The 23,110-nt window shown below is 44.3% G+C and overlaps 2 pseudogenes; both read right to left on the reverse strand.

Moving 5' to 3' along the window:
• Nucleotides 1-380: 380 nt before the first annotated feature.
• Nucleotides 381-536, reverse strand: LOC121983425 (annotated as a pseudogene).
• Nucleotides 537-548: 12 nt separating this feature from the next.
• On the reverse strand, nucleotides 549-681 carry LOC121983421 (annotated as a pseudogene).
• Nucleotides 682-23,110: the final 22,429 nt, after the last annotated feature.

Consider the following 23,110-nt stretch of genomic DNA (forward strand, 5'->3'; position numbering starts at 1 on the left):
ACATCTTGTCCGAGATGAGATAGCCTCATTGGGCTCTCTTTCGAAATAGATTGCAAAAATTATGAATCGAGGACATTTAGTGTCTGATGAGATTATCATCAATCTCTTATCCAAGCATCTAGAAGATGGATAAATAAAGGTGAATCAAGATTTATTCTTGATGGTTTTTCATGAACAACACTCAATAGTAGACTCCTCATTTTTGCCAAGTTGATATTAGATGATCTTCCTCCTGGTCTATTACCTGATACTATTTTGAACTCGAGGACGAGTTATTTTCAATCCGGGGTGACAGATGCAGGAGGATTCGAAGATTTTTATTATTAACTAGCGATTATGCACACGCGTTGTGTGAACTAGGCACCTTATATCAGGCTATACCTGGCTCCGTCTTGGGTTGCATGTGTAATATAATACATGAACGTGTATGAGTAACGAACTCTCTTTCATAAAAAATTAATTTAATTCATTATTTTAGATATTAAACTGATAAGAACAAATACTACACTTAATCTTAACTAAAGTCAAAAGGTCACCTATAAATTAGGTAAGGGTACACCAAATTCATGCAATAGTGCGACGCTCGAGAATTCCAGCAGCAAGCTACTGTAAGAAATTCCTCCCTATAAAAAATTAATTTAATATCACACTTGATCTTAGCTAAAAAAATGAGAAAAGTATGCTTTTTAACATCACCAACCCAAGGTATTTATTAAAGTTACTCTGCTCGCAGTGTTGTCAATTCTAAGATGTGGGACTAAAAAGAACTCTAGATTTCTAATTGATTTATAAGAAAATTTTTCAATAATATGCCGTAGCTGAATCTCGAACTCTAGATCTCTAATTGATTAATGAGAAAAATTTCCAATAATACGCCGCAGTTAAGTTTCGAACTCTAAATCATTGCTTAATTAATGAGAAAAAAATCTAATAATATACTGCAACTAAGTCTTGAACTCTAAATCCTTGATGAATATGTTTGTAGAAATGACTAATAAACCTTGAAATTATTTTCGGTGTGAAAAGAAAAAAGGACATTAATGTAATTTTATTTTGGATTTCACCAAAATTAGTTAGTAAAGGGGGCAGATCCTTAATACAATAGTAAGATTTTAGTAATTTTTAATTTTTTATCATTTAAGGTATTTTTAGTAATTTCTATCTTTTAAATGTTTAGATTTTGAGTCTATTTAAGGATTTTAAGATTATAAGTCTATCAATAATTTTATAGATTTTTTTTCCTTTCTTTACAAATTAAAAATTAGGGTTTAGGATTTCTTTATTTTCTTTGTATCTTAGAATTTAAAGTCTATATAAACATCTATTTAGCTGTCTGAGAAATTATTTTTGGTTATTGAATAAAATTTTCCTTTTTCAAAAAAAATCTGGAGGATGATGATTTTTTTATCTTGTCTTCTCCTCAATTTTCACTTCTCATCCATCTAAAAGATAATTGCTATCCTATTTAATGTCAAAAGACTTTAGAGAACATGTCTGTGCAATCACTGCTAATCAATCATCCCATTTAGGCTTAGTTCTTGACCTCATTTGGATTAAGTTATTGACCCACTATAAATTTGTGAGAGTCAAAATTCTCTTCAAATTTGTCTTGAATTTATGTTTATGAATACTCAAATTTGTATTCATGTATTTGTCTTTGCACATTAACCTAAGCCAAACTAAAATTACAAGGTATTAATTTCTTATTTACCTAAAAAAATTAATTTTATGATAATATACTATCCAAAGTAATAGAAAATTACTGCCTTTGGATAAGCAATAAATCTATTTGTTGTTAATTTTTTTGGATCTTATTTTTATTTATTTGAGCTAAGTTAATTTATCTTTTCCAAACAACTCCTACTCTTAAATGTCTGTAGGAAGGGTTCTTGAATGTGTGAAGGAATATTTTTATTATTATTATAGCAAAAATGATTATGCTGATTCTTTGAATTTAAATTTTCTAATCAAAACTTCAATTAAATCAAATTAATCAACCGATCTGACTGAATTTAAAAGTTCAGTTTGGTTAATTCAAAAATTCTAAAATCGGATAAAAATATAGAATTGTTGAAAAATTTGATTAATTCAGTTTTCAATTAAATAAAACAATATTTTATCGGCTCGGTTTATTCAATTTTTATATGATCCGGTGGTAAGGTAGGACCCGACCGACAGGAGGTCAAAGTGGTCAACGTTAGACGGGTGTCCGATCGGGCGAATTACCTCCGTGGTCAACAAGAAGAGTAGACGATCTGGCACTTCGACAGCTCGGTCAGACACCGAGCTTCCGACGCTCATGAAGCTCAACCAGGGAGGCATGAAGGCCGAGCGGCCATCCTGCTCGGCCAAACAGTGGATGCAGCCTCGACCTAGTAGACAGGGCTCCCTCGCCCGATGGGGGAGCCAACCAGAGAGCATTGGCCGAGCGGACGCTTGGCCCGACTGTTGCATCACCCGGACGGAAGACTGGCCAAGCGGCTCTCCTGCTCGGGACACTCGGCCTGGCTGTTGCATCACCCGGACGGTAGACTGGCCGAGCAGTTCTCCCGTTCGGCCCAATAACAGACAAAGGAGCAGTTGGCAATATCTTCCTAGGGATCAGTGTCATCGACAGGCGACATGGTCAACGACGTGGTCAGATAGAGGATCGTACGGTAGAAGCTTCCACTGTCACGTCAGGGATATGCTCGGGCTGTTAAGGTATGACATCAAGCACGCTTTTCTAACACGACCTTTCCATGTATGCTTTGGGAAGCGTACGTGCTCCTCTTGGGAGCTCTATATAAGAAGCCCCAAAGCTTCATAGGAGGTATGGTTTTCATCATTGTAACTACAGTCACGCTGTTGCTCCTTTCTTCTCTACTTTATTTGCTTGCCGTCGGTATCTGACTTGAGCGTCGGAGGGTCATCGCCAGGGAACCCCTCCTCGGCTCTGCACTAACGACTCTGTGGTTGCAGACTTAGCTCGTTGGAGGTCCGCATCACCTTCAGTCGACATCCAGTCAACATAAGTGTCATCTTCCCAGCGTCCGTCTACTCACACTCGGACAGGATCAAATTTAGCGCCGTCTGTGGGAACACACCTGAATCCGAGCTGAGGAGATGGAAGAAGCTAGACATCTCCACACTGTGACGTTCACTCCAGAGGAGCTCGATGCGCTCATTCAAGTGCGGGCGGCAAAGATAGCCGAATAGCAGCAGCAAAAGGCACTAGCTGATCATCTGGCGCAGCAAGCGACGTCGGCCTCAGGGGGTCGGCCGGTGCACGAGGATCGCTCGGAGCAACTTTCCATCTGGGGACAAAACAAGATGTCGACTGACACTCCAGGAGAAGTTCCATCAGCGCTCATCCCGTTTCATCGGGCGTTATTTCAGATACCCTTAGAAATTGCACAGGCCAACCAGGACCGGGGTTCTTCCTCGGGCGAGGCTCCCGCATGGGACGCAAGAAAAGTCAAAGCTCCCCGAGCTGATTCGTCGCCCGAGCATCAACCGACAATTCTCTGAGGCCATTCTACAGGATCCGTTGCCGAGGCACTACGCTCCCTTGGCGATCGAGGAATATAACTGGTCAACCGACTCGGACGGCCATCTCGGTAAGTTTGATAACGCCACCACTTTGCATTAGTACACAGATGGAGTCAAGTGCCGAGTCTTCCTTACTACGCTCTCCGGCTCGGCACAGTGGTCGTTTCGGAGGTTGTCGGATGGGTCAATCAGAAGCTTTAAGGACTTCCGAACGGCTTTTCTTCACCACTTCACGAGCATCAGACATTATCAGAAAACAAGCGTCAGCCTATTCTCCATGAAGCAAGGCCAGAAGGAGACTCTCCGAGCCTACATCCAGCGCTTCAACTAAGTGGCAATGGATATCCCCTCGGTCTCGTCTGAGACCATGATGAGCGCGTTCATGCAAGGACTCGTGGACGGGGGACTTCTTCTGATCGCTGGTCCGGAAGCTGCCCCACGACTATAACCACATGTTGAAGAAGGCCAATGAGTACATAAATGTGGAGGAAGCCCAGGCAGCCAGAAAGAATGAAGCTCCATCCGAACCATCAGTGCCAACCGAGTGACGACCGCCGTCCAGCCATCAGCCGCCGAGAGGGCCACAGGCCGAAGGAGTGCGGCCACACCAGGAAGCAAGGCCGCACGCTGTCCAGCATGTTGTCGCAGAGCGGTCGAGACCCAAGGGGAAGGTATGGACCCCTTTGTTCTGCTTGTTCCATCAGTCTCCAACTCATAACACCCGCGACTGTCGCGGGTTCAACCCGATCACCCAACCGACGGCTAGGAGTTATCATCGCCGATCCCCCTCTCCTGACTGGCGACACGAGTATCATCGTTCCGAGCAGAGAGAAGAAGCAAGGAGGCTGCCTCATCGGAGGAGCGCAGAGCCGACAAGAGCCGGGCGAGAGCGAAACAGGTCGTCCACTCGGGAGGAGGAGAGCAGGAGCAATGCTGCTCGAGGGGAGATCAACATCATAGCTAGCGGGTCGACCGACGGAGATTCCAACCGAGCTAGGAAGTCACACGCTCGGCAGTTAGAAATCCATGCGGTGGGCTACAGTCGGGAGCAGGCCAGCGGACCCGAGATCAGCTTCGGTCCCCGTGATCTCGAGGGAGTTGAAGTGCCGCACGACGACATACTTGTTATTTGAGCGGTAATAGCCAATTATACTATTCACCGTATATTCGTTGACACAGGCAGTTCGGTCATTATCATTTTCAAGAAGTCATTCGACCAGCTCCAAATTGACCGAGGCGAGCTGTTGCCAATGACAACCCCTCTATACAGATTCACCGGTAATGAAGTCTTGCCGATTGGCCAGATCAAGATGGCCATCTCGCTCGGGGAGGAACCACTTCGGAGGACGAGGGCCACCAACTTCATTGTAGTAGATGCCCCCTCAGCCTACAATGTCATCTTGGGTCGACCGGCCCTCAATGAATTCCGGGCGGTTGTCTCAACCTTCTACCAAAAGATCAAGTTTCCGGTGGAGGATCGGGTCGGAGAAGTAAGAAGAGATCAGTTGGCTGCTCGGCGCTGCTACGTTGAGATGATCAAAACAGAAGCAAAGTCCTCTCAAAAAACGCCCCGGATGGAGGTAAGTGTCATAACTGAGAAGCCTCCCACTTTAATTTATGAGGAAAAGGAAGAAGTACAGATACATCTAGGTCGAGCAGAGGCGACGACTTTCATAGCGTCTGACTTGGAGGCCGAGCAGAAGGTCGAGCTGATCAGATGCCTTCAGCAGAACCATGATGTCTTCACATAGTCAACACATGAGCTACTCGGCATTTCCCCGAGCGTCGCGCAGCATGAGCTCCACGTCCGACCGGACGCTCGGCCGGTGAAGCAGAGAAAGAGAGACATTAGTGATGAACATAACCTAATTATTCGGATGGAGATTGAAAAGCTATTGGAGACCGGCCACATACGCGAAATTCAGTTTCCGATCTGGCTCGCCAATGTGGTACTGGTCTCCAAGTCGGGCAATAAATGGAGGGTTTGCATCGACTTCCAGGATCTTAACAAGGCGTACCCGAAGGACTTCTATCCCTTGCCCAGGATCGATCAGATGGTAGACTCCACGGCCGGGTACGAGCTAATATGCATGTTGAACGCCTATCAGGGGTATCATCAAGTGTCGCTCACCCGTGAAGACCAAGAGAAAGTCAGTTTCATCACCGCCGACGATACCTACTTCTACAACGTAATGTCGTTTGGCTTGAAGAATGTAGGAGCCACCTACTAGAGGCTGATGAACAAAGTCTTCCGACGGTAGATCGGCCGCAACATGAAGGTATATGTCGACGACATATTAATTAAATCCCTCCGAGCTACCGATCTCTGTGCAGATATCAAGGAGACCTGTCAGACCCTCCAGACATACGGAATAAAGTTAAATCCTCAAAAGTGGCTATTCGGCACTAAAATTGGGTGCTTCCAAGGGTATATCGTCACCGAGCGGGGCATTGAGGTAAACCCTAGCAAGGTAAAAGCACTCCAAGATATGTCACCATCAAGAAACTTGAGGGAAGCTCACCGCCTCACCGGCCGGATAATAGCATTATCACGATTCATCTCCAAATCATCCGACCGGAGCCTTCCTTTCTTCAAGATTCTGCGCCGAGCCACCAAGTTTCAGTGGGACGAGGAGTGTGACCATGCCTTCGAGGAACTTAAAGCATATCTGAACTCACTACTTGTACTAGCTAAGCCTACTGTCGGTGAACCGTTCCGGATCTATTTGTCCTCGACCGAGCATGCTATCGGCTCAGCGTTGGTTCGGCAGAGCGACGAGGAACAACCAGTGTATTTCTTAAGTCATATATTAAAGGATGTTGAATCTCGCTACACCGATCTTGAGAAGCTCGCATTTGCATTGGTACTCGCCGCTCGAAGGCTTCGTCCTTATTTCCTCGCTCACACTATCGTGGTAATGACCAACAACCCTCTGGGAAGAGTCTTGCTTAACCTAGAGGCATCCGGTCGGCTGATTAAATAGACAACGAAGCTCAGCGAGTTCGATATCCAATATCAGCCCCGAACGGTCATCAAAGCGCAGTCCTTAGCCGACTTTGTCACGGAGGTACAAAACCCTGAACTCGACTCGGTCTGGAAAATATATGTAGATGGGACGTCCACCCGGCAAGGTAGTGGGATTGGCATACTACTTATTTCCCCATAAGAAGAGTAGGTGCAGTTGTCCGTTCGACTAGAGTATCGGACAACTAACAACGAAGCCGAGTACGAGACTCTTATAGCCAGCCTACAAGCCGCTCGGCACGTCGGCGCTGGCAGGGTGCTTATCCATTCTGATTCTCAATTAGTTGCTCAGTAGCTAGTGGGAGCATTCGAGATCAGTAATACGTGGCTCAAGTTGTACGCCGAAGCCTTCAAAAAGCTAAAGGCAAACTTTCAGGAGGTAATCATCCAGAAGATCCCCCGAGCGGAGAACCAAGCGGCAGACGAGCTGGCCAAACTTGCGAGCTCACTCTCGCCAGTCATCATTACTCAGCTGATTGAGCAAGTATCCTTGGTGGTGTACGTCGATCGGATGGAGGGGCTCACTTTCCCTGGCGATTGGAGAATGATCATAGCAAAGTCGGTCGTACGTTGGTCATTTCACCCTCGTCGGCAGACGAGCTGGTGATTGGAGCAAGTATCCTTGGTGGCGTACATCGATCGTTTCACCCTCGTCGGGGACCAGCTCTATAAGAAGGTCTTCTCCAGGCCATTGCTTAAATGCGTCGGATCAGAGGATGCCGACTATATACTACGGGAGGTACACCAAGGCTCCTGTGGGGGGCATCCGAGCGGTCGGTCGCTAGCAAGGAAGATTCTATTGGCAGGGTACTTCTGGCCGACTCTACAGGAGGATGCCACTCGGACAGTAGCTAACTGCTTGTCCTGTCAGAAGTACCACCATGTCTCCAACCGACCGACCGAAGAGATGAAGGCTTCCATTGTGTCGTGCCCATTCGACCAATAGGGCATGGATATTGTGGGACCCTTCCCCATGATGACCGGGCAGCAAAACTTTTTTCTCGGTGCGGTCGACTACTTCTCCAAGTGGATTAAAGTCGAGTCGCTGGCGAAAATAACCGAGCAGATGGTCCAAAAGTTCATCTGGCAGCATATCATCTATAGGTTCAGCATTCCGTGTCGACTCGTCTCAAACAATGGTAGACAGTTCGCCGAATGGAAACTCAAGGAGTGGTGCGAGGAGTATGACATCCAGCAAGCCTTCACCTCCATGGCATACCCTCAGGGCAATGGACAGGCTAAAGTTGTCAATCGGGAGATCTTGTAGATTTTGCAAGTTCAACTTGACCATATCGGAGGGAGCTGGGTGGACGAGCTCCCTGGCGTGTTATGGGAAATCCGTACGACCCCTAAGGAAGGCACGAGTGTACCCCCGTTCCACCTTGTATACGACGGTGAAGCGGTCGTCCCGGTCGAAGTTGGAGTCGAATCCAATCGGGTACAGCACTACAGCGAAGATAACGCCGAGCGGAGGCTTCTGGAGCTAGACTTCGTGGATGAGACGCGCGACAAAGCAGCCGTTCGGCTGATGGCTTATAGGCAAAGGATGAGGCAGTACTACAATTGACGAGTGATCCCGAGGTCGTTCCAGGTCGGCGACCTCGTGTGGAAGAAGGTGAAGTCGGTCGGCAACGTCACTAAACTAGAAGCTCCGTGGGCCATGTCATTCAAAGTCGTGGAGAAGCTCCACTCTGGCACCTACTACCTAGAGGATGAAGATGGGCGGCAACTAGAACGTCCTTAGAGCGCGAACTATCTCCTGCCGTACCGAGATGGATGAAAGGTGCGCCAATGTAATTGATGTGTACTCTCCATTTTGCCTGTTTCCTTTGAGCGCAGGATTGGAATGAAAAAGGAAAAAGGTTATCAAAATTCCCATCGAGCGTCGACGTTAAACTCATGTCTCCATCAACGGTTGAGCGGCAACCTTAAACCCTTGTCTTCACCAAATCGTCGAGCGGCGACGTTAAACTCATGTCTCCACCGACGGTTGAGTGGCGACCTTAAACCCCGTTCTTCACCAAATCGTCGAGCGGCGACGTTAAACTCATGTCTCCATCGACGATCGAGCGGCGACCTTAAACCTCGGTCTTCACCAAATCGTCGAGCTGCGACGTTAAACCCATGTCTCCATCAATGGTCAAGCGGTGACCTTAAACCCCTGTCTTCACCAAATCATCGAACGGCGATGTTAAACCTATGTCTCCACCGACAGTCGAGCGGCAACCTTAAATCCCGTTCTTCACCAAATCGTCGAGCGACGACGTTAAACTCATGTCTCCATGGACGATGGAGCGACGACCTTAAACCCCGGTCTTCACCAAATCGTCAAGCGGTGACATTAAACTCATGTCTCCATCAATGGTCGAGCGGCGACCTTAAACCCCTGTCTTCACCAAATCGTCGAGCGGCGACGTTAAACCCATGTCTCCATTGACGGTTGAGATGCGACCTTAAACACCTGTCTTCACCAAATCATCGAGCGGCGACGTTAAACCCATGTCTCCATCGGCAGTCAAGCGGCGACCTTAAACTCCTACCTTAGAAGATCGTCTAGCAGAGACGTTAAAACCCAGAGTCGAGCAGCGACTATAAACCCCGGAGGTATGATCCTAGCGAATCTTTCAATACTGAAAGTACGGTCGTAATAGCCGATCGGAACTACATAGCCGAATACTAGCAGAAAGATAGCATATGAAGAAAGGGCACAAAAAGATTTCATTGATAATAGGTTAAACACTACCGAACGGCAGGAGTACATTCAAAGCTTACAAAAATATACTCTCTACAAGTCCCTCACTCACTCAATATAATCAAAGGCTTCGTCGGGAATATACTCGAGGAGCTAGACGCGGTCGACATCCTTGTCGGACAGATCTTCAGAAATATGGTTGTTCGTCCTCATCTGGATGAGCATAGCGTCGATGGCCAGCTCGAACGAGTGGACAATCCGATTAGTCGCCTTCTCCAGAAATTGGTCCGAGCGGAGGTACTGCTGCCTCAGGACCGCAAAGCAGCCCGGTTCGGCCTCCTGGTAGGCTGTCAACGCCGCTCGGGAGGCCCCCAGATCTTCTTCAAGGCGCTTCACTTGATCCTGAAGCTCCCCCTCATTAGCTGAGCGGCTCTCCCGCTCGGCAACCAGGGAGTCCTCTACTTTCTTCAATTTCTCGACCAACTGTCGAGCATCCTAGTTTTTCTGCTCCAGGTCGGCGATGGCTCGTTGTTTTCTTTTGGAAGCCAGCTCGAGTTTATGATCGTAGGTCTTCAATTGTGCCTCGATCTGGCCCAGCCTGCTGGCCTGCTCGGCCGACTTCTGCTGCTCCTCCGCAAGAAGTTGTTGGGCCTTTTTCAGGTCGGCCTACAAGTGTGTGGTCGGTGGCCCTTAGGAGGAGGAAGCTCCGGAAATCTTGAGCTTCTTCAGCTCATCCTCCACCTAAGTCAACCGCTGGCACATGATAATGTTCTCCACCCAGAACTACAAGCAAGCATTAGTGCCGATCGAATGTAAATCATGAGTTGATAGTTGAGAATACTAATCCTGGTGGACATCTCCAGGTGACTATCGGTAAGCGCGCCAGGGCATTTCACCGCCGCTCGTGCCCTTGCTTCCTCCCAGATGCGAGCGAGCCGACCACGAATGTAGACTTGATGTTGAGGAGAGCTGTGCTGGTCGCCCGGCGCCGGAAGGTCCTCCGTCGAAAGGCGAATCGTGGCAGTGGTGGATCATCTCCCGTTCGGCGTCGATTGAGCGAAGGACGATGGGTCGGAAGCTTGAGCAGGAGGAACTGGCAGGATAGCAGACCGTGTCACCTTCCGCCTAGCTGGCGGCAAAGAAATGATCGGTTGAACGACGATCAGCTCTGGTAGCTCAGCCAAAGATGGAGTCCGCTCGGAGGAAGTGGCCTCCACTGTTACGAGAGCGGCTAGAGACGGGTTGCCTCCCCCTGCAGAGTCTTGGACGGCCGAGGTGGCGGAACAGGAAGGGCGTCCATTCGGTGTCTCTTGCCGGAGAGCGGTACTTCATCTCCCGAGGACCCCGAACCCTCAGCAGGGATGACAGGTGGCGCTTCTCAGACCGATCCTGGGTCGGTCGCCCTTTCTGCGCTGGGCGTCCGCTTGGCGGTCCCGTCACCCACAGTTACGGTCTGTCCAACCGTGCCCTCTTGTGAGCCGACAGGGGTCAGGCCGAGCCACTCTATCTTCTTGGTAGCAGCTACTTCAATCTCAGCTTGCTTAGCCTTCATTATGCCGGCCGCCTGGGCGCGCATCATGATGTCAACTGCAAGAGAAGAACAGAATCAATTAGACTCAAAGGAAAAAAAGTTGAGAAATTTCATACCTAGGCTGCTCGGGAGCTTTGCTCGGATCGAACTCAGCCCAAACGCATACATCACAACCTCCGGCAACAATTTGTTAATGTCGAACTTTAAGCCGGCCAGTATATTGGCAGCATGGAGGTAGTTTGGCCGGGTCTTGTACTTCTTCAAGTCAGGTTGGGTAGGAAGCCCGACCTGTCATTTGGTCCGGAAGCTTGGCAGCTCGGGGAGCTCAAGAAGAAGAAGTACTCCTTCCAGTGTTTGTTGGAGGAGGGCATTTTGTCAAAGAAGACAAAGCCGATGCGAGATTGGAACAAGTAACTGCCTAGCTCGGACTGTTTGGGGTAGTCAAAGTAGTGGAAGACCAGAGAGGTCAGTAGAATGTTGTGCACTCGGAACAACACTACCATGACGCACAGCAGGAGAAAAGAGTTAGGGACGAGCTGGGCGAGCGGGACGCGGAAGTAGTTGCAGACCTCGGTTATGAAGGGGTGGACGGGAAACCGAAGACCGACCACGAATTGGTCTCGGAAAAAGCAAACTTTGTTGATCGGCGGGTCGTTGGGCCGGTCGGACGGGGAGGCTAAAACTATTTCATGGTCGGATGAGAGGTCATAGGTTTTTATCAGACTCGCGGCATCGCTCGCATCGAAACGAGTCTCCATGGTAGCATACCAGAGATCGGGAGTGGGGTCGGACGGCTGCGAGCTACTCGCCATGGTCGGGAAACGAAAAGGCAAAAGGTTCGAAGGGAAAACATGGCTGGAAAACACAGAAAGCTAGAAAATACGGTGGCGGAAAAGAAGCAGTGGGAAAGCAGCAATAGAGAGGGAAAGCTTACGAGAGGGAGAAGACCACCGCAGGGAGCAAGGAATCACCGCAGCAAAGAGCCGAGGATCGCCGGAGCACTGGACATAGAAGAACCGTCGGGGCAGAATCGTCGGAAAGCACGAAGAAAACGCAGAGGAAAAAATGGCGACGCTGAGGCTTTATAAAGATAGGCGCGGCCGATCGGAACCGTCCGATCTAGGGCACGGGACTCGGAGCACACATCCGACCGTTGAATTCGAACCGTCAAACATCACATCAGCAACTGTCACGTCGGACATGAGGAGGCTGCACCGATGACACGTGGCATCCTCTCACAGGGCAGCATTTAATGGGCGTGGGTGTGTGCTCGGCCTTAATCGGGGTGATTTGCGCATATTCCGAGGAGATTTGGGCGGCATCAGCATTGACTGCCCGGCTCGCGCCCCTCCGGGGGTAAGGAGGAAAAAATTCAAGTACAAAGGCTCAAAGTGCCAATTGGCCGAGAAAGATCAATCCTACACAGGCCGATCGGGATCCAACCAGCTCATTGGCTGATCGACCCATTGGTCACCAGACCACTTGTCCAGTCAGTCGGACTTGCAGCCTCCTTCGACTAGACTTGAGGGGGAGACACGTGATCCGGTGGTAAGGTAGGGACCGGCCGGCAGGAGGTCAAAGTGGTCAACGTTAGGCGGGTGTCCGATCGGGCGAATTACCTCCGTGGTCAGCAAGAAGAGTAGACGGTCTGGCACTTCGACGGCTCGGTCAGACACCGAGCTTCCGACGCTCATGAAGCTCAACCAGGGAGGCACGAAGGTCGAGCGGCCATCCCGCTCGGCCAAACAGTGGATGCAACCTCGACCTAGTAGACAGGGCTCCCTCGTCCGATGGGGGGAGCCAACCAGCAGAGCATTGGCCGAGCGGACGCTCGGGTCGACTGTTGCATTACTCGGACGGCAGACGGCAGACTGGCCGAGCGGCTCTCCCGCTCGGGACGCTCGACTCGGTTGTTGCATCACCCGGACGACAGACTGGCCGAGCGGTTCTCTCGCTCGGCCCAATAACAGACAAAGGAGCAATTGACAATATCTTCTTAGGGATCAGTGTCATCGACAAGCAACATGGTTGCCGACGTGGTCAGACAGAGGATCGTACGGTGGAAGCTTTCACTATCACGTTAGGGATATGCTCGGGCTGTTAATGTATGACGTCAGACACACTTTTCTGACATGGCCTTTCCAGGTAGCTTTGGGAAGCGTACGCGCGCCTCCTGAGAGCTCTATATAAGAAGCCCCAAAGCTTCATCGGAGGTATGATTTTCATCACTATAGTTACAGTCATGCTGTTGTTCCTTTCTTCTCTACTTCATTTGCTTGCCATCGGTATCTGACTTGAGCGTCGGAGGGTCATCGCTGGGGAACCCCTTCTCGGCTCGACACTAACGACTCTGTGATTGCAAGCTTAGCTCGTTGGACGTCCGCATCATCTTCAGTCGACATCCAGTTAACGTAAGCATCATTTTCTCATCATCCGTCTACTCATATTTGGATAGGATCATTATAAAAAAAATTGGATCAATTTAGTTAGTTTAAAAAAATTTTAATTTGTTCAATTTTAGTTAAATTAATTCAGTTGATTTGATTATAAATCAATTGCCCCTACTGGATATCTCATCTCTACTCGTATAGTGATAACTTGTTAACTATGTGGATAACAATAAGATAATTTATCTTTCATGCTACCCACGTCCTCTCCCCTGCAAACAACAAGGACAATAATTTCACTGATTTGACCGTATGCTGCCTTAGCCTGCCACCCTCAACCCTAACTTTGACCATTCATCTCTCTCACATACACACCCCATTCACCTCTATCGCCCACACACAGATGCACACTCTGGCTTAGTGCTCCCTATCCCTTTCCATTTATACATGCCTCAGGGTCTCCTTCAACTCTCCTTGTCATCCTGATCCCACACTAAGTCTCAAACCATAGCCATTCCAACTCAGACACTGCTGACGAGATGATTGAGAAGAGAACGTGTAGGGCATATTCCCTAGGGTTCATCCATCAACTCAGAAGATCTAATATCTAATTTAGACTTATCAATTTAACATTTCTCTTTTATATATGATTTTTCTTTTTAGATCTACGATCCCTACTATACTCGTTGTCGTTGGAGTGTCACCATTTCTTATCGGTACTTAGCTCCTTACATTAGAACTTAACTCGTTGTCGTTGGAGTGTCACCTTTTCTTATTAGCGCTTAGCTCTTTACATTGTCGTTGGAGTGTCACCATTTCCTATCGGTACTTAGCTCCTTACATTTAAACTTTTAACCCATTTAGAACTTAAGTCGTTGTCGTTGGAGTGTCACCTTTTCTTATTAGTGCTTAGCTCTGTACATTTGAACTTTTAACTCATGGAGACAGGGCTACTAGATACATCATGGTTGATCAGTCAGGCCTGTTTGGTTGAGGTACGTTAACAACCTAATTGGGCTTGAGCAATGGAGCCAATTTAAATTCTCCGAAGTCAAGATTCTCCTCAATTTAGGTAAAAATCAAAAGAAATCCCTTTATCAAATGACACTCTACTTTAATTTATTATTAGAACATATTTTTATCCCATATATCTTTTCAAAAATATCCTTACGTTTAGTTTTGTTATAACATAGTTACTACATAATTATAACTACTACTAGACCGTAGTAGCTATAGTATATAATTATTATAATATGAACCCTTCTTGTCAACATTAATTAATATTTAATAATACTGTAATATAGAAATTACATAACTATTATAATATGAGTATTTTATCTTTGTGCAATATTGATCAATATTAATTATCATTAATTAGTATTATATATAAAATGGTAGAGTAGTTAATGTAAGTATTTTTTTATGTAAAATATAAAATTTAAAATAAATTCTATATTTAGGAAAGTTGATGGGAATATTTTTATACGATTATAATTGTTATAATTATGCAATATCTATGATCTCTCAATGATTATATCAATATAAATAATAATAATAATTTTGATGATAAATAAAAGGAGAACGTTTTTTTTATTTTAATAAAAAAAGGATTTTTTTTTACTTTAATATTTATTTATATTTAAGTTAGTGCTCATAGCTTTATGGATTGGTTAGCCTAGCCGGCAGGAAGCAGACAAGAATAGCTGGTGGCAGTAATGACATTGATAGTGCAGTCAGTGTACGAAGCTAGGGAGTGTTGGTCAGTCAATTAAGAGAACATTCAGGAGACAGCAACTCTCAAGGACAAGGCTCGGAGCTCTAGCAGCCACTTAGCTTGTCAAGTCACCGTTTAATTCAGACGCTATTTTTATAAGGTTAACTTTAAGAATACTATGTAAAATCTCAATATCTCTGTTAATTTATTTCTGATCAATAGAGAAAAGATAAAAGATAAATCATAAATTGACTATTAATCATTAGTATAGATAATCAAAATATAAAAAAGGATATATTTAGACGTATCAAATTTTAATTTTAAGATTTCATATGATAATATTTCATATCTCAACCATCCCACTATCCAAGGGGACGACTTTAAGAGCAATATGCACACATATATAGGAGTTTCAAGTTTATTTTTTGATAACATGAGATAATCAATCCAAACTTATAGAAATTTCACATCAATTCATCAAGTTAAATTTAGAAATGTTAGACCGTAGATGAAAATTGAATTGTAAATACTTGCTACTGTACCATAGCTGAGGCTACAAGTTTCAAATTTAGTTATACTGCTTAGGATTAGGCTAACTATTAATGTAGTATAACATCGATATATAAAGATAGCATTCAAGAACCACTCGGTAGTTGAAGAAACAACACTAAGAAGATTGTCAAAAATTAGAGTTAATAAGTTATAAGGAAAGAATTATTAAAAATGGTTATGATTGTGATCAGAGATGGAGCTATCTATATATATATATATATATATATATAGTCCATAAAATCTATTTCTTCTGGATCCAATCCAACTTTAATTTATGAATTCCTCCCTAACTTTGTTGGCTCATTTTAACTTAGAGTAAAATGATGAAAAATTTCTCATAGACCTAAAGAATGAATTGACAGAGAACAATAAATATATTTTCTATTTTTTCTTGGTTGGAGTGTCGTGTATGCCCGTACTTATTCTTGCAACGCCATATATAATATTTATTTTAATTTAGTTTAGTTGGCTTCATCTAATTTATGCTAATTAATTTTAGAATGATCAGTTCAATTGTACAAAAAATTTTTATCGACTATTAAGATAAATAAAAAGTACTCGCAATGAATAATTTATCAATTCAACATTCTTAAGTCAATTGTTCATTCAACAAAATTTATCCATTAATTTAGATCTAGAAAATGAAAGAGGTGTTTTGTCAGTATAGTGTTGGCTGAGGGGCCGTATATAACATTTATTATTAGGACACTAGGAAGATATCAAAGTGATCCACACACACTATCTATTAAAAGGACTACCAAGAAAGTTTTACTTTATGCTATGAAAAGTTATATACCAAAATATAAATATTTAAACTATGTTGATGGATATTGGATGTCTAAATAATAGAAATTCAATTATAAATTATATCCCATAATAATTATCAGCAGTTATGACTTTTATATCTTCTATCACACCAAGTACTTCTTAATTAATTAAGAACTTGCTTGTTCCAATCATATGACATTTAATTCATTTTGTTAATCAAAATTATTATTTTTTATTATGGTGTCTCAATTCAAATTATTAATGATTCCCTTATACTTATTACTAAAATAAACTGTAAAATTTTGTGTTGATGATGCATATTGCATTTATCAAATATCCATAAACTTATTTTTTTATTGGGAAGATATGTGTTTGGATTTGATTAATTTTCTCATGCTTTGAAGTTATTACGCATGATTCATTAATAAGTAGGTGATCTGTTTGATCTGTGAAAATTTTTCACCAATAAATAAGGTAAATCGAGAAGTACAAATTGATCATAAAGACGACCCAACGCTACAAAATTTTCAAACTCCTCAAGTGTTACGTGCCATGGATGAAATTTGAACATTTATCACCTAAGGAGCTTGTCTCACCGCTTACCATCACACCATAATTCCGGGGGCATCACATCTATCTTAGTTTTTTTTTTCTCTTCTATGACAAACTTGTTAACTCATTATTTTTTATCTAATACTTTCTAACAAATGATGAAGTTAAATAAAAACATAAGCATATTCTTCAACCCTACTCATTTAATACTTGATTTCTTAAAAATTTTAAAGAGAAACACCTCTAACCAATATTAATTCCACCAATAGGAAGCTAATTTAAATTCAATATTAGTTTGAAATGACCTCCATAATATCAGGACCTTGAAAGCTAGAAAGGGGTTGAATAGCTCCAATTGCGTCTTCATTGAAACTGCAATGGAATCTTGATGCGAAGGCACACCACAGTACACATACAAGCTAACACATCGATTTTACTTGAGATCAACCTCCTTAAGGCATCTAATCTAAAGGTCAACTCTTGGCTCTCTTCTTCCACTAAATCTTCTCCTTTTCGGATCAAAACCAAAGGTGGAGAAACATATTATAGCAATATTACAATGACTTTACAACTCTCACAAAGATGAAGAAGCAACAAAAGAGGGGAAATAGAAGAGATTACAACTTTAGCTTGGTTCTTCTTCATTTGGTTGCTTGAAGATGTTGTAGATAAGAGCTTGAGGCTGATCTTGAGCATAATAGGAGAAATGAAACAGAAACATCTTCTTGTGCCCTAAGCCCCCTTTTAAACAACTTAGAATCACATCAGTTCTCCACTTTTTGATGTCACCAATCAATTGGCAGAACATACCAATCGATTGCTGGCCATTGACTATCCATTAAATGGTCAGTAATGTTGGAACTCCAAGGTTATTTTGATGTGATCAACCAAGTTAGGTTAGGTCCTGTGGAGTTTTAACCTTGTGTCTAAGTGTGCAGGAGCTTAGGAACACAAAAAAATTGAGCAAAAGACGCAGCTAGCGAGAAGGACGTCACGGGAGAGAGCCGACGGGCTCGGTACGCCCAAGGGACAAGGTGCTGCGAAAGAGTACGCAGGCAGACGAGAAGGAAGCTTGCGTCGTTTCCGAGGGACGAGAAGCCGGAGCGGAAGGTTGCTCGAGAAGGCCGAAATTGAGTTCGGGTGAGCTTTATTTCGGTTGGCCGAATCACACAAACGAACAGAGCCGAAGCGGAAGACCAGGACCGAGGCGAGCTGAACTGGAGTAAAAGGCTCGGACTGAAAAGGTCAACAGGGTTGACTTTGAGGTTCAAGCGCCAGGATCCATTCCGGGCACCCGGAAGTTCGAGCTCCCAGAATGTGACTTTGACCGGATCGCGTTTGACCGCAATCCGTTGCGGAGTGGATAAAACTTTTGTTGGAACCCCAAGGTGTTTTGATGTTATCAAACAAGTTAAGTTAGGTCCTGTTTGATTTAACCCTTGTGTCTAAGTGTGCAGGAGCTTAGAAACACAGAAAGTCGAGCGGAAGATGCGGCTAGCGAGAAGAACGGCAAGGGAAGAGAGCTGACGGGCTCGGTGCGTCCGAGGGACGAGGTGACCACGGAAGAGTACACCGGTGGACGAGAAGAACGTGCGCGACGTTCGAGGGACGAGAAATCGGGAAGGAAGGCTGCTCGAGGAGAAGGCCGGAAGTTGGGTTTGGGTGAACCCTTTTCCGGATGGCCGATATCACTCAAGCAAGTGGAGCTGGAGCGGAAGACCCGGACCGAGGCGAGCTGAATCGGAGCAGAGGTCCCGGACCGAAAAAGTCAATTCTGTTGACTTTCTTGGTCCGGGCGCCCGGACCTGGATAACTATCCAGATTGCGGTCAACATGATCTGTGCAAAAAGGGGATAAAGTTTTATCCCCCTAGGGCGCCCAGAACCCTTCGGGGCGCCCCGAACAGTGCTATAAATATAGCACTGATTTTCACAGTTAGAACAACTCACTTGTAATCAAGTTCTTTCAGTTGTACATTTTCTTTTGTGCTATCAACGTTATAAAGAGGCTACTCCACCCGAAGGAGATCGTCAGATAGTGCGTCATACTTTCCTTGGATTAGCAATCCTCTGATTGCAAACCAAGTAACTCTTCTGTGTCTGTCTTTTTAGTCTCTTTCTGTTTTAATTATAAGTGCTATTTATTTAGTTGAAAAATCCGAGAAAGGTTGAATTTATTTTTCAGGACAATTCACCTCTCCTCTCTTGCCAACCTTCAAAGGGACCAACAAGTGGTATCAGAGCAAGAACGCTTCAGAAGGACTAACCGCCGACCAAAGCAAACAACCAATGGCCGGACCAAGCATCATTCCACCAAAATTCGAGGGGGACTTCGCACACTGGAAGCGTCGTATGGAGATATTTCTGAAAATCGATTTTGAAATTCATCTAATTATAAAATATGGTTTTTTAGCTCCTGTTGGTGCAGCGGAGGCCGGCAAGAGGGAGTGAATTGCTTGAAAAATAAAAACTATACCCTCCTCGTCTTTCAACTCAAACAGATAGCAACAATAATAAAAATAAATAGCAAAAATAGAAGAGAGACCGACTTTTAACTTGGTTACAACCAAGACGGTTGTTAATCCAGGGCAGTCGAAGATCGCACTAGCAAAGTCTCCTTCACTGTAGGTGGAGAAGCCTTTTTTACACAATTAGAATGCTCACTAGTTGCTAGAAATTGATTACAAAGTTGAATACTGAGTTCATGTCTAATTCATAGCTCCAGGGGCCTTTATATAGCGCCTGGAAAGTCTATCCCGAGGGTTCAAGGCACCTCCAATGAGGTTCAAGGCGCCTCCAACTCGGTGAGTGGATAGAATTCTATCCGGTGCTTGAACGATCATTTTGACCAGCTTGGAGGCGCCTCCAATAGTGTTGAAGGCGCCTCCATTGTTGAAAGCGCCTTCAACACTTGTTGAAGGTGCCTCCAAGATGGAGGACTGCGCAAGCGCCTCCTGCACTTCCTTTAAGGTGTCTACAGCTCGCTCTTTAGCTCCTTTTGACTTTGTTTCAGCCTCCGAAGCTCCGATAACTTGGGTGATTGCGGCCAACCGAAATAGGGCTCACTCGAACCTAATTTTCGGCCTTTATCTTCGAGCAGCCTTCCTCCCCAGCTTAACGTCCCTCGAACGCCACGTACGTTCTTCTCGCCCACCGGGGTACTCTTCCGCAGCTCTCTCGTCCTTCGGACGCACCGAGCCCGTCAGCTCCCTTCCCGTGTCGTCCTTCTCACTAGCTGCGTCTTCCACTCGACTTCCTGCACTCCTAAGCTCCTGCACACTCAAACACAGGGATCAAACATAAACAGGACCTAACCAACTTGGTTGATCACATCAAAACAACCACGGGGTTCAACAATCTCCCCATTTTTGATGTGCATCAACCCAAGTTCAAGTTAGGGTAAAAATAGACAAACAGTAATTTTAAAGAAAATTACTAAACTAACATGTTAAGCATAAATTTGCAATAAATAAAATTGCAACTAATTAATTAAGAGTTAAGTAGAATTTTTCAAAAATATTTTTAAATTTTAAAAAATTCTCTCCCCTTGAACTTGTACTTTTCTCTCCCCCTTTGATCACATCAAAAACGGGGTAATAATTAGAGAATATGATATTTTAAAAATATTTAGCAAATTTTTAAGTTAAGCCACAATGTGTAAAAGTATCTAAGTAAACTGAATTTTTAAACTTTTTCAAAATAATTCCTAAGTCAAAATTAATTTTTAGAATTTTCCAAAAAAATATTTGAAAACTTTCAAAGCATTATTTAATTCTAGTTTTAATGCTTTTTCAGAAAGTTAATTAAATATTTTATTTCAATATTTCAACTTCCAAATCGTGGTGAGGCACTAAGTCTTCTTGGTTGTTGGAGCAACAACCACTTCCTTAGACAAAGCTTCATAAAGTAATTTTAACGTTTAATTTTTCTTCTGAAAGTCAAAATAAAATTTAATCTAAAAAGGATTTTGGAATTCAGTATAGATTCCTTCCTATTTGGTTATTCAGAAATTTAGGAGGTACATAATTTCTGGGGACTTTCCTAAGTTGTCTTTGATGTCTTCTAATATACCAATTCAATTTTCCATAAATTCTTAATTTTGATTTTGAAAATTTATTTAAGCATGCATTATTAATCTTCAATTTCTCAATTTTTATTTTTAATTTTTCATTTTCTAATTTTAGATTATCATACATTTCTTGTGGACATGTTTTTGCTAGGTTCAATTTCAATTCAGCATTTTCTTTTTCTAATTTGAATAAGTCTTTAGAAAGAGACTTAATAAATTGAAACGGCTGAGTAGGGGTTAGATTACGTACCTAACTTACCTGACTCGGTGATGCTCCCCCTTCATCGTAGCTTTCTTCCTCTGAGGTTTCTCCCCCTTCATTGATGCTCATCTCGGAGCAGCTTTCATCGTCGTCTTTAGGTCGGTGTTCGGCTATTAGTGCTATGTTGTGGATCTCCTCAATCTCAGATTCCTCTGATGACGAAGCTATGTCCATCGAAGGGTCAGATTCTTCTTTTCTTGACGTTTTGTGAGGTTCTAAGAACTTTTCCCAAAGTTCTTTCGCACATGTATAGTCACCAATCTTTTCGAGTTCCTGCACGGGTAGAACAGTAAGTAAATGAAATTCAGCCTTACCATTTGCCATGAATTCAATTCTTTGTTTTTCATTCCATCGGTATTCCTCAAGTACTTTTTCGTCTGTTGTTTTAGGTACTTTAAAACCCCTCTTCATACTCAACATGATGTCGAAGTCTGTCTTGAAGAAGACCTCCATTTTGCGTTTCCAGAACTCGAAGTCTCCGTCAAACTTCGGGGGATCAATGCTTGTACCGACCATCGTCTTGATCGTTGTGCTTCAGTCGGCGGTTAGTCCTTCTGAGACGATCTGGCTCTGATACCAATTGTTGGTGCAGCGGAGGCCGACAAGAGGGGGTGAATTGCTTGAAAAATAAAAACTATACCCTCCTTGTCTTTCAACTCAAAGATAGCAACAATAATAAAAATAAATAGCAGAAATAGAAGAGAAACGGACTTTTAACTTGGTTACAACCAAGACGGTTGTTAATTCAAGGCAGTCGAAGATCGCACTAGCAAAGTCTCCTTTACTGTAGGTGGAGAAGCCTTTTTACACACTTAGAATGCTCACTAGTTGTTAGGAATTGATTACAGAGTTGAATACTGAGTTCATGTCTAATTCCTAGCTCCAGGGGTCTTTATATAGCGCCTGGAAAGTCTATCCCGAGGGTCCAAGGCACCTCCAATGAGATTCAAGGTGCCTCCAACTCAGTGAGTGGATATAATTCTATCCGGTGCTCGAACGACCATTTTGACCAGCTTGGAGGCGCCTCCAACAGTGTTGAAGGCGCCTTCAACACTTGTTGAAGGTGCCTCCAAGATGGAGGACTGCGCAAGCGCCTCCTACACTTCCTTTAAGGTGCCTACAGCTCGCTCTTTAGCTCCTTTTGACTTTGTTTCAGCCTCTGAAGCTCCGATAACTTGGGTGATTGCGGCCAACCGAAATAGGGCTCACCTGAATCCAATTTCCGGCCTTTCTCCTTGAGCAGCCTTCCTCGGCTTAACATCCCTCAAACACCGCGCACGTTCTTCTCGCCCACCGGTGTACTCTTCCGCAGCTCTCTCATCTTTCGGACATACCGAGCTCGTCAGCTCCCTTCCCGTGTCGTCCTTCTCACTAGCTGCGTCTTCCGCTCGACTTATTGCGCTCCTAAGCTCCTGCACACTCAGACATAGGGATCAAACACAAAGCAAGACCTAACCAACTTAGTTGATCACATCAAAACAACCACGGGGTTCAATAGCTCCTACGAATCAGAATGGAGAGGAAAAAGAAGGAACAAAGTGATTCCGTTGCAAACAATCGGGCGGAATATCACTTGCTGAGTGTGCTATCGCCTCAAGAAGTCAACCACATCGAAACCTACTCGTTGGCCAAAGAACTCTAGGAAAAATTCCTGGAACTCCACGAAGGGGCATCCGAAGCCAAACTCGCAAGGAGAGATATACTTTGGAACAAACTGACGAGCATCCATCTAGAAAGAGGTGAGAAAGTAGTCAATCTACACGCAAAGGTAAAAGAGTTAATTACCGGACTCAAGAATCTCGGTAAAACAGTAACCAACCGGGATACCATATGTTACGCACTCAACGCTTTTCCCAGAACTTCAGAATGGACGTCAATCATCGACGCCTACTACATTTCAAAGGACCTGGAGGTAAGTACCATAGAGGAGTTATTTTCTACTCTTGAATTACATGAAACCAGATGTGCAAGGACAACAAAGAAATCAAGCTAGATTATGGCGCTAAATGCAACCAAGAAGGATGAGCC

Source organism: Zingiber officinale, chromosome 5A, assembly GCF_018446385.1.
Source record: "Zingiber officinale cultivar Zhangliang chromosome 5A, Zo_v1.1, whole genome shotgun sequence".
Lineage (NCBI taxonomy): Eukaryota > Viridiplantae > Streptophyta > Magnoliopsida > Zingiberales > Zingiberaceae > Zingiber > Zingiber officinale.